Raw genomic sequence first — 13,142 nt, 5'->3', positions numbered from 1 at the left:
TTCGACCTTTAGCTATCCCACTATTTTGCAAAACAGATTGCTATCTATTTACATATGCACAAATAGGTAAAGCAAAAAAATAAAGAGTCCTTCCGAAGTTAGGAAAACCTTCCTTTGATTCCACGATCCGGAGAACGTTGCCGGATTTTTTGGAACCGGGCGGGTGTTTCAGGAGACAGTGCGAAAGGGGGTAGGGGGAGACTAGGATTCGGGGGTCTCGATCAAAAGGCGCCTTGCGACTGCAGATGTGCGCATGACGTCATTGACATTGCCCGTGTCCCATCGGAATGAAAGAGAGGAAGAGAAGCTATCGAGCGGCGCATGCGTACCACGTCCGCCCCACCGCGGTCATTTACAGGGTGCGAGAGGGCCATGGTACGTGGTCTACACACAGCCTCTATTTCCCTTCAATAACAGGACATTCGGGATTCCCTACCGAAAGCCCAGAACGAGAAAAATAAAGGGACAAAAAGCATCATTAGTGCAAGAATGCGAGGTATGGGGTGGATCTTCTACCTCGACAGACGACAGAAGGCGGAAACGACGATGCTCCATCGGCACCTCATCCGCTGACTAGGAGGGTGCATGGAATCCACGGTGGCCCCCCCTCAGAGGGTCCTGTGAGCAGATTCACCCCCTCCTCCTCCACCTATTTCGATACTCCAAACCTTTGAATCAGAGGACACTAACAGAAGAGGTAAGTCCTTATTTGGTTTCATCCACTCATGAGACTCAGTGTGCATCCTCAACATTTATTTTCTTGGGGTGGTCTCGTTAACCCTTACGATACGGGGTGGACGAATCTATTCAATGGATAAACTCCTCGATCAAACTTTTCTAAGCATTGATATTCATTCTCTTTAAGAGAACTGCTACAAACATTTAAATTGGATGGCTTCACGATAATTCATCCTTAAGTACACAGTACGCACACACGACATGTGCTGCAAGAAGTCATTATCCAAGGACATTTCATATTGTTTTTTCTCCGCTGGTTTTCTTAAAACCAAATTCTGTAAAAAATCAATTAATTCAAAACTTTGATTATAAATTTAGAAATAAAGCTAAAAACGTTTTTCTCACCTGGCGACATTCCAGCATCCCCCCCCCGAGAACTTTTGCTATATTTAGTGTAGTAGTTTGCAGTATTTAGAGTTTTTAAGATTTCAAGAGCTTTCAATTTTGTCTGTTTCCATACTAGTTTCCTTCGCGTTAAATATGAACTTATTTCCAGCTGTCTCTCGTTGCCTAACATTTAAATGTTTTCTGAAGAGGTTGTGTAAATATTTCCTTTTCTAGTGGCGATTACTTCACCACTTTTCGACTGCTTAGAGGTACGCCTGGTAATTTGGTTTTTCCTTTAGGATATCTGGATTGAGGAAAGATTCAAAATACAGGCGCACAGTTTGAGTTATTGTATTTTAGTCTCATATGAATTTAAATTAAATCCTTAGTTAAATATAAATTTCTTTAAAAAATCTAATGAATTTCTTAAAAATACTTTTTCATTTTTATTAAAGTCACAATCCATTTTTTATTCTGATTATAAAGGTTTATAAGTGATTGCAATTTATATATATTCATGAAGCTCATCTACAAAGAACCTAAAATATTAAAACAGTTATATAATTTACACAGATATTAATGTACATCTTAATATACTAAAATAAAAAAAAAATTGAAAAAAAATGTCAAGTGTCTTAAAGAAATAGAGTAGATTTAAAATGTCATATACATTATGCACAGATGATAGAAAGAATGTATTTTCATGAACTTTGCTACTTATCCTAATTGTCTATTATCTAATAACGATAGAATACAACGTAGCAAATATAAGACTTCATGAATAATAAATTCTTTTTAATAATCTTTAAAGTGCTTAAAGTACTGTTAACAAGCCGTTAGCCAAAATCAGTTACACGGAGATATTGTACATATTAATAATTTATGCATATTTCTTCATTTTTAATAAAACATTTTTTCGCTGCAAGAAAGGATAATGCCTTCGTATGAAATATGTTATAATGATAAAAAGAATGTGTTATCACGAACTTTGTTACTTATGTTAATAGCCTATTATGTAAGAACGGCAGAATAGAGCATTGCACATATAATGCTTCAGGAATAATAAATTTTTTTAACTATCTTTAATTCTCTTAAAACACTGTTAAAAACCGTTTAGTAATAAAGTTACACGGAGTTACTGCACATTTTAATAATTTATGCATATTTCTTCATTTTTAAAAAAATTTTCAATGAAAGAAAGAATAATGCGTTCATATGAAACAAGTCCAGATGATAAAAAGAATGTATTATCAAGAACTCAGTTACTTATATTAACAGTATATTATCTAATAGTAACAAATAGTTCTTAAATGATAAATTTTACGTAATTTAAAACACTTACATTATGTACTAGTAAAAAGCCATTTAGTAAACCGGATACATACGTTATTCTACATTTTCATGATTTATGCATATTTCTTCATATTATAAAACATTTTGTCATTGAAAGAAATAATAATACGTTTTATTATGTATTCGCCATAGCTGAGTTATAAATGAAATAGTATCTTATTGCATTAACCCAGAATATTTCAGAATTCTTCGAAGAAGTTACTGCGTTTATTTTTAAAAGTAATATTTCCCAGTTACAAAAAGATATCCTAATAGCATAAAATAATTGTCAACAGAAAGAGAACAAATTTTAAAGAAAACTTACTTTAATAACATGTAGAATACACACTAGTAAAACGTTTTTTCATTTCTCATTGTGCATAACGTTTACATAATAAGTAAAGGTAATGGTATCTTACGTGTCTTTCATTCACGAGAGTTTATAGAGTATTTTTAAAAGCTAGTGAATGAAAGAAGCGTAAAGATATCATTACCTCTAACTTACTAAAACAAAACTAGGAATTTTGGTGCTTCTCTTTATTTAAATAATTGTCACAAAAATATCACTTTATTACAAAATATCTCTCTTCTAATAATAACTTTATTGCAAAACAATTTCCATTATTTTTTAAAAAGTTAATTTGCAACCATAATAAACATACAAAATAAAATAAATAAATTAGTATTTTATGAGAACTAACATCATGTTCTTAAATAACTTCCTAACGATACTTTTTTCAAATTATAATTAATTTAATTTTCTTCTTTTAAATCTGCATATTTTAAATCCACATTAAAGAATAGAACAAATTTGCGTAAATGTATGCTACAGATATTTATAACTTAATGAATCTTCAACTGCCGAATAAAATTAAAGATTTATCATTTTTTCATTTGCACGTAATCCATTGCTATTTGCGAACGTAAGAACGTATTTGACAATTACAAGTTTCATATATTTACATTTGGAACACATTTCTTTAACTTGTACATATTATTTTACTAATTAATTCAGTTATAAATTACAATCATAAGCCTAATCGTTAAGTAAAATTAAATAACTGACAAATAATTAAACTTATACTGAATTTTTGCTTCTGTGATTTATAAATTGAGAAACTTTATAAACACTATAAATGCTCCAAAATAGTAATTAACGATAAGTAATAAATGTGTAATATATTCATAAAAACATATTACATTTTTGTGGAATTAAATTATTTTAAAAGTTATTTACACCACACCTCCATAGAAACTCTTAAATTCCACTTAAGTAGCAGCTAAGTTAAAGGTATATTTTGAAATATTGTAAATATAATTAATTTAGATAATATTTCTTATAACGTTTTCCAGTTTCATACATTAGCAGGTAAACGCTGAAATAATTGCAGTTATTAGAATTTCAATTTATCAAGTTTAGTGGAATGCAGTTTGAAAAGTTTATTTTAATGAAATAGAGATTTTGTAAGTTTTTCCATTTCATAAACTCATTTATTTTTTTGAAACAAATCTTCATACTACATAACATATTTTATTCTCATAAAAATCATCATGCAAAACAATAAAAGAATCTTTTTTTCATTCAATGACTTAACTTCTACTTCATTAGTTTGAATTTAAAAGGTATGTTCATTATTCATTATTCATTATATCTGAAACTACATTTGTATACTATTTTACTTTGTGAAGACGAGCCAGACAAGCTTCACTTCTATGATATTTGTAAAACATTTAAAAAATTCAGAGTATATTCAGTATAATAATATTAAATTGTATGTGTGTAATGTAAATTAAGTACGATTTTGAACACACTGGATGAGAATAATTATAATTAATAAGATAAAAGTAAGTTTATCACAGAGTATTAATAAATATAAAGGATTATTAACAATATATTAAAATTACAGTCTACGTTGACGCCAATGTATTTTTATAAACAAAAATTTAATTTCTTAACGTTTTATTCACAATTGTTCACATGTAATTGTAGATAATTTCAAACTGGCACAGTAAACCTTTTGTTTATTAGATTGTGGCAATGATGGAAAATTTAAGAAATAATTTGTTGTTCACATGTAATTGTAGATCATTTCAAATTTTCATAGTAAAACTTTGATTTATTAAACTACGGCGATAATGATAAACTTAAGAAAAACTTCATTATTCACATATAATTGTAGATCATTTCAGATTTACAGTATTTTTTGTAAACTATGGCTAAAATGATAAATTTAAGACTTTATTATATAGAAATCAATCCATTTCATATTAAAATTCTCAAAAACCTTCGATTTATTTAAATTTAAATTGTTTTCTTTCCATATTTCAAATTTCTGTTACTTCTTAAAATAGGAATATGCAAATATATGGAACAGTTAAACAGAAATTTGTTTTACGTACACATGCAATAAAGTCGAAACAAATGAACATAATAAATAGTTCAAAATATTATTTGATACTCTATAAATGAAATTAAAGTTGTCATATTATATTCTGATTAAATTTAATCAAAAGATAATATGGGAATTTTCTTTAATCATAGCTTTATTACGTAATAGATATGCATGATACAAAAGATAAATATTTAGAGTAAGATAATAAGTAGCTTTAAGATGTGAATTCAACTTTCAATCTAGTACTTTTAATGACTATTACTTATTCGTAATCCTCAGAGCACATTGTATATTGTGACATTGAGATCACTCCCGACCAAATGTTCTTTTATGATCAAGATCACAATCGTTTAGATAGTAGGATTATTACTGTCAGAACGTTAAACTCAGCCCGTATCATGGACAAAGTCTGGATGTTTGTGACTTTAGCCTGTATGCCGCATGTATTGGGTATTTAAAATTCATGGAATCGGAAAGCTCTTTAAAAAGAAACTGGTGGCAAAGGAGAGGGTTATTCTAAGGATTTTGGACAAATAGACCTTGATCAGCCTTAATTTAAAAAATTATGTTCCACATCATTACGTTAATTAATTACATTAGAAGTATAAAATCTTCAATAATTTTAAAAGCGCGTTTTCTTAGAGATTTGTTTTATGAAAGAAACCTTAAAGTGTTATGAATAAATATTATAAGAGATATTTTTATAATATTTTCTTTACGATATTTTTTGCTTCTGTTTAGAAGCTAGAAAGTTGCTAAGTCAACACGGCACGTAATATTCATATTAATTACATTTTACAGAACGGCATTTAATTCATAACTAATTTCAATATTTTAAAGCGCCTAAAAGCATTACCTATATACAGCCCATCTTGTATTATAAGCAGTTCAGAAAAATAAACTTTATATTATTACTCGATGAAGAAAGTAATTTCATAAAAATAAAACTTTAAGCTTCTACTGTATAAGAAAAAAATATTTAAAATGTTTTCCAAAAGCGAATAAAAAATTCAATTAAATTTAATTATAAACAGAAAAAATTAATTCTACATGAAAACACAAAATACGTTTTAATAATATGTATTCATATAAAATTTTAATTTTATACGGATACATATTATTTAAAAGTAGTATTAATTTCCTATAAATTAACTTCAGTGTTTCTGGTTTTATGATTCCAATAAACTTTATAGATAAACTTCGATTTATTTCGAAAATACTTTTTATACTTGCGACGTTTTGTCTAAAATGAATTCTTCTCAATCCTTTGGGAAAATTTAGCTATTATAATTTTAATTCTAACAGTATTACAAGAAAAAGATTGCTAGACAATCTACAAGTATAAACAGGTTAATGCAAGACTCAGTAAGAATCACTTTATCACGCAATAAACTTTTGGAACTTTTCGTCACAACTTCTGTAAAATTAAATTAGGGCCTATAAAGCAAAATGTCGGTTCTTTGTAACTTATAACATTTTCATAAATTTCCAATAGTAGAATATTAATCTGTTGTCGAAATTAAGAACACTGAGCTTTTAAAATATAATTAAACGATGATGAAACATTAACACGAAAAGCTTAAAATAAATAACTGGATAACACTTGAGATCTAGATACTATCTTCTACATATTTTATTTTATGTTATATCGTGGGAATCTTTTCATTGCAGACAGACAGCAGCTTCACGAAACAAAATGCTTTTTTCTGGATAAAATATTCGTTTCCAAAGTGCAGGTTGTGATATATTTCTTCTAATCACGTGCAGGTTCATTTTTCTTTTCGGTGTTAGGATGAAATGATGAATTCTTATATTAAAACAGTAAAACAAAATGACTACAGATGGCGGAAAAAGTTGTAATAATTGGAATGGTTTGATAACTAAATAAAGCATCGGTGTGAGGAAAAGACGAATACTTTGCGATGACAAGTTAGAATTTTTTTTTTTTTTTTAATTTTCGCGAAACACTTTGATTTAGTGCCACCTCCACAAAATAAGGAAAGAACAATTAACTTTTTCAACTTTTCTTTTCATCAGATGCAAATTTATTAAACACCTTATCACATCTTGCTCATTTATAGTCTTTATATGAATTAGATATAAAGATTTGACCTGGGGATTTTTTAATAATGTTACTATTTGCTAACAGACCTTTTTTCACTGTAAAATAAAAGTGCATCTGTTTAAATCTCTAATTCATGATGTAATACTTCGTGATAATTTTCCAGCATTGATAACGAAGTTTTATTACTTAACCATCGTTGACTTTAAATAAATTTTCGTCTATTTTTGTTTTTGATAAATAAATGTTTGACTAGAAATGAATTTATTAATTCTACGTAAAATTCTCTTACTCTTAGGACTTTATTCTGTGCTTTTCAAAAAGATCACAAAATCTATTCCTCAAAGCTCATAGATGGTAATAAATAAAAAGGAATTATCAGTCCTAATAAACGTCTGGTAAAAAGAATGAATTTTGCAGTTAACTGAGATTTTTTATTTATTTAATTTTTTTAATTAAATTTCTAATACAATTACTTCGGATACTTTCCTGCGAACTCCATATTCCTTGTTTTGCTCTTCAATGTTTCATGAAAACGAATTCAAATACAATGAAACATACATGAAAACAATTTCATGAAATTCCAGACAACTATGAAGTTTTGTGAAAGATGATGGCTTCTAAAATATAACTACAAGTCTTCTAGATCTAATACCACTAATAGTAATAATTTTTGCCCCTTTGTATGTTTTGGTATTACATCCACCTTATTTAATTATGTTCCAAGAAATGTTGATCACTACCGTAAGTGGTCTTCTTAAGGAGAGATTACCACAATACCTTTTACTTTTTAAGTAACGAAAACATTAAGTTCAAATTGGCATTGGTTTCAGAAACGTTTTTTGTACTTTAAGACATACAGAAATATTATTATACCTTAATTTAAAATATTTTAATCATTCTAAAAAGTATTAGTGCTACTATTACTTTAATAATACTAATTTTACAAGAGAAAAAGTGTTAATAACTGCACATGATTATGCTAAATTCGTTGAGTCATTTCGTGACGAAGAAAATATTCGAAGCATAAGCATTATATTAACTTCCTAAAATAAGTTAGATCTTATAATGCTAAAATTGAATTTATTTCTAAAATGCTAGTTAAAGGAATCTTTTAAAATGCAGAGAGTTTTACTACGAAAAACATATAAAATATTGGACAAATTCATATTAAATTTAATATTCGAAAACCAATTTTTAAAATTTAAGTTTAAGAAATAATTGTAAAAACGTGTAAGCTAACGTAAAGCTGCAAAATAAATACTACTCGTTTTCTATCTAGTTCTTTCATTTGCAATTATTTTTGGACTTATATCGCATTTCGTTTGAAATCTTCCATCTTTTGCTGTTTAAGTAGAAAGCTTTACAAGAGTGAAAAATATTAACAAACCTTCGCTTTGATGAGTTTTGGTGCAATCTTAAAAGGGTTTTGTTTTTGTACTCTGGTAAAAGTTAAGAGCGTCTTCGAATTTCGTCGAACTAATTTACTAAGGTTCTGCAAGCATTAGGAGTCAGTAATGGGATGTACCAACTTACATCACGTGATTGAGTGGCTTCACGCGGTTTAGTAAAGTATTAATTAAGTATATGTTTTATTAGTTACTCTGATGGCGAGCTGGCAAACGTAGAAATCTTTTCAAACAGTAGGAATTACAATTCTTCACTGAAACACATAATGCTGATATTCCGAAAGTAATACGCAGATTGTCTTGTATTCTGATGAGATACGATTGAAATTCATAAATGTGAAAAAAATATTTATACATATGTTTGCAATTATGAGGACTATATATGTTATTTTTATCATAATTTTGTATTAAATACGAAAATAATTACAAAACGAATTCTGAATTTTGTAAGTTTATTGTCAATGAAATCGATTTACCATTTTCCGAATGTGCTGCTTTTTAGAAGCTAATTTAAGACATAGAAGGCATATTTAAATGCCTCCATGTATATGAATTTTATTAAACTCGAATATTTCCGAAACAAAAACTTTCCAGGGAAAAATATTTCTTGTTAATATTATAGTGCCCGTCAGGTATTTTTACTGAGCAATGTATCAGTACATCAGTTTTAAGTTTTCTTTATAATTATATACCAATAGGCATAGTTTTCTGGAGGCTGCATTTAGATTAGAATTTTTTTATTACTTCTAAAATTTCTCAATTTTTTGAATGAAGTATTAATTACATGCATTTTACAACCATTTAGACGGTCGCGTTTAACGTTTTAATTATTCATAAGTTTCGTTTGCATATTTGTATATACGTGAACCTTTTGGATATCTTTGAGTTTGACACAACGAGAAATTATATAGTAGAATTGAATGTATACATTTCAAATGCAAACAGGAAATTAACAGCTATACGTTTCTAATCTCCCACTACTGCAGTAACTTGTTTCGGGGCTCAGGGAGTTTCTTAATTCAAGATAAATAAAGTTCCTATGACTCTCCCTCTCGAGTCTGGAACTCGATAGATGGAAACTGATTCGATGGAATATTCAGTATACCACTTTGTTACATATATTTACATTTTTATAATACCTGAACACCAAATAAAGAACTCTATTGTGCACTTTTATGCACACTTCTTGCAAATACATTTTTACCTGCTAAAATCTCACGCACGACATGCTTGCCGGTCAGGTTGTAAGTTTCTAGCCTTCGTTCGGCTCCACTCCTCCAGTTCCCACTGCCAGTTTTCGAGTCGAACGTCACTTCCGTCATTACAGAATGTAAAACATTGTTTTTACCCTTTGATAACGCTGCAGAAATTATGTGACTTAAACCAGCTTTCTTTCTTTCCATTCAAGCATCAAAAGGCTGGAAACCCATTTGGAGCTTATTTTGCTAAATTTACGACGATCTTTGCTCTCAAACTATAAATATTGCAGTATACTATAAATATTTCCAAAATCGATACTTGCTGCCATACTATAAATATTTATTTTAAGTTCACTAGAGGTTTATCAATACGTGGGTATCCGCTCGATCTGAAGTAATGCATTCAACAGCTATTAGCTTGTCTTCATCCGTTGAGGCTCTTGGTTGATGTGGTTCATTTTCAGCTATCACCAGGAGTCCTTTAAAAGTTTGCGCCAACCATACACTGACAAAGATACTCACCTTCAATATAATTCTTAAGTCTCCAATAAATCTAAAACGGAATGGCACTTAATAAATCTAACGATGATCCGCTGTCCTATACACCTATAAATTTTCTGTCCCTGTATAAACACTAACAGAGAAACTAGCTCTGCGGTTGACAAGTTCGAACATGTAGATGTTTCTTCAATGAATCGCGATTGCGTTGAACTTTTTACAAGAACTAGCATGAGACTTTCTGTTTATATGCTAACGGTCCATCACTCTCTGCAGAGGAATGACTGACTGTTTCGCATAAAATGTTTTCTAGCATGTTAAATTACCGTGAAAGCCTGTTGTCAAAGAGAAAAACCTAACATTTTCGTTTTTGTAAGAAAATACTTAAGGAATATTTTAATACATTCTTTCAATTTATTTGCCAAATAATACTGGGTTCATTATACTCGTATTATCTCAAAACAAATAATGTCCTATACTCTAGACTAGTCACGCGTAGAAATGATATGTTGAGGTTTTATAAAAATTATTTTCTTTGCCTATATTGTTTATAAAAATGTAATATATTTTTGTTCACTTGTGCTAAACTAATGACTACTGTAATCACTAATAACTACTGCTCTTAGGATAATATGCAAAAGAAGAAAGCTTATTATTTGTTTTAATATAATTAAGTGAATGTATGCTTGCTAATCTTTGTTTTAATGCATATAAGCTAGTCAATTTCTTCTAACAAACGAAGTATTGTATAAAAGCTCATATGAAAGAAAAATTATTTTAAGGGTAAAAATACAAGAGATAATTTCGAAATAATGCAGTGTTTCATTTTAATTAAATTCGGTTAAGTACACATTTCCAAAACATGCAGCATCGCAAATTTGACTATTCTACATCGATGGATTTGAATTAAGAAGTCAATAAACTTCACTTCTATATTGAAGTCCAAAGCTCTTTAAGAGCTTAAACAGCATTTGGCAAAATTCCGATATAGTAAATGTCTAACCAAAGCCACAAACAAAAACGAATGCAGCAAAATGAATTAAGAGTAAGAAAAAAGATTCAGTCATCAAATACGAATAGACAATCATGTCTGCCATTTCTGCTACATTAACTGAAAGGATGTTTCTCCTAGAATAATTTTTGTGCCGTGCTCGTTTGTTTCTTTTATAACTATCCGTCGATATAAAGATACTTGGCATCGTTCCTTAAACCATTGTTACATTTTCTTTTTCTAGCTTTAGAGAAGAAAAAATAATGGTGATGAGATTTGTATCTTAATAATGTAGCTATGAGTGTTCTTGCGGCTCTTAAATGATTTTTTTATTTATTCCATTATTCATACTTTATTAATGGATGAAAAGAGTTCACCAGTTCGAAGTTTTATGCAAGCAGTGCTCATAATTCCTTTTTTTATAATTTTAGTGGGTTAGTTTTTCCTTTTCATTATAAGTTTTTGAATAATGAATTGCTACATTATTAAACGAAAGCTAATGAAACAATATGTGTTTAATTTAAGCACAAGAAAGCCATTTTATTAAACAATGGGAACGTTTCTAGAATAAGTTTCTTATTTTATCATTAAAACATAAAAATTTCGATAATTCTAACGGAAAATGTGAATTCGGTTTAAACAACATATATTAACATACGACTGAAATGAAAAATCGAGGGTTTATGAGTGAAACGTCTTCTTATTTAATGAAGGTGAGAGAGATTATAAAAAATTGCCTAAAATGATAATTCCCATTAAAAATCCTAAAACATCATTTTAAAGAGAATAAACAAAGAATAATCACTGAAATTCAAAGTCATTATCAAAAGGAAGTTTTATAAAATATAAGAAACAAATAATAATACTGTAATAATTTTCATATACATGCATGTTTCCGAACACATCATAATTAATTAGGCTAGTAAAATCATTAATGTTTTTGCGTGGATTATTGATTATTTTATAGTACTTAAATATTTATGCCTTTTCATATTAAGATAATTAACATTTTATTGACCTAAAAATCAAAACAAATCAAGGTTACATCTTTGATCGCATAGTATAATGATTCTATTAAGGCTAGGGAAAGTGAAACGATGCCGTTGAAGTAAAAATGTCTTCAAACTGACGAATGATGCACAAAAGTACCTACCACATTCCTTTTATTATCTCAAACTGGTTGTCGTTTCGAATGCTTTTAGAGTCATTCCTAAAGCTGCTTTCAGGATGTTCAGGTTCAACTGCTTTCAGGTTTTGAATTAATTAAACATTAGCAAAGTACGTATGATGCTTTGCCGATATGCCATCCAGACGGCATTGTTTTTAGGGGAGCCTATTGTGGCATCGAAGGGCCCGAATTCCAATCCCGGAGAAGGCATAGATGTTTGTAATTGAATAGTGACTCCGCGATATGGTGGTTCTCTAAATAGTATATGGACAGTGAAAAGTCCTCTCGTGTGGTTTGGTGGTAACGGGGAAGAGTGTAAGACCCTCGGACCTCAACCCGCGGAGTTCTCCCTCAAAACTGGGATGGATGTAGAAGTCCAACCTCCTTAAGGCTATAGCAACCATTCTTCCATGAAGTACACAGGCAAGACAACAACAAAAACGCTTGAACCACTTTAGAGCTTCCTTCGCAGAAGACGCTCTAAGAAAGCCTGGCTCGTATTTACTTCACACATATCGAAAAGCACAAAAGCACCGAAGCAGATGCTCATTCTTCAGAACTCGATCCTCGAATCTCTTCCAGTTCTTTTTTTAAGCAATAAGTTCTTTTGTAAGCAATCGTTTATTCTACTTTTAAAAATCGATTCCAAAACTGCTTCATTAACATTCTGGTTGCTAAAAATAACAGCTTCTCGATCTTTCTATTACGTAGTCGCCTAGACTGTACCTTGATGCTTCATTTTCAGAGCCATTTTGGATATGGTATAAGCTCGGATACGTGAATCATGCTAAATGAAATAATTAAGATTCAAGTGTATAACATTTCAGTCTACAGCGTATGAAGTTGACTTCAAACATATAGCTATGTTTCTAGCCTACCTGTAGCTCATCCTGTAGTTTATTTTTTTGGGGGATCCTATAAATTATGTTTTACTTACTGAGGTGCTTTAAGAAATAATGTACTTCAGTTAAGGACTTTTCAAAGACAGCAAATTGAAGACATTCTTCGCCTATTAGATTTAAATT

The 13,142-nt window shown here is 29.8% G+C and overlaps 1 protein-coding gene across 1 annotated transcript in view; it reads left to right on the top strand.

Annotated features, from left to right (window-relative positions):
• Window positions 1-340: 340 nt before the first annotated feature.
• LOC118192450 (plasma membrane calcium-transporting ATPase 3-like) overlaps window positions 341-13,142 on the top strand; it is a 480,953-nt gene continuing 468,151 nt past the window's right edge. Inside the window, exon 1 of the mRNA XM_085825569.1 lies at window positions 341-697. The gene's annotated coding sequence lies outside the window, so the exon portion shown is untranslated. The remainder of the gene's footprint in view (window positions 698-13,142) is intronic.

The sequence above is a fragment of the Stegodyphus dumicola genome, chromosome 10 (genome assembly GCF_044657685.1).
Source record: "Stegodyphus dumicola isolate Sdum_Otavi_A_Nest chromosome 10, ASM4465768v1".
Taxonomy (NCBI): domain Eukaryota; kingdom Metazoa; phylum Arthropoda; class Arachnida; order Araneae; family Eresidae; genus Stegodyphus; species Stegodyphus dumicola.
Note: the sequence above shows the minus strand (reverse complement) of the source record. Positions and strands in the feature narration are given on the sequence as shown.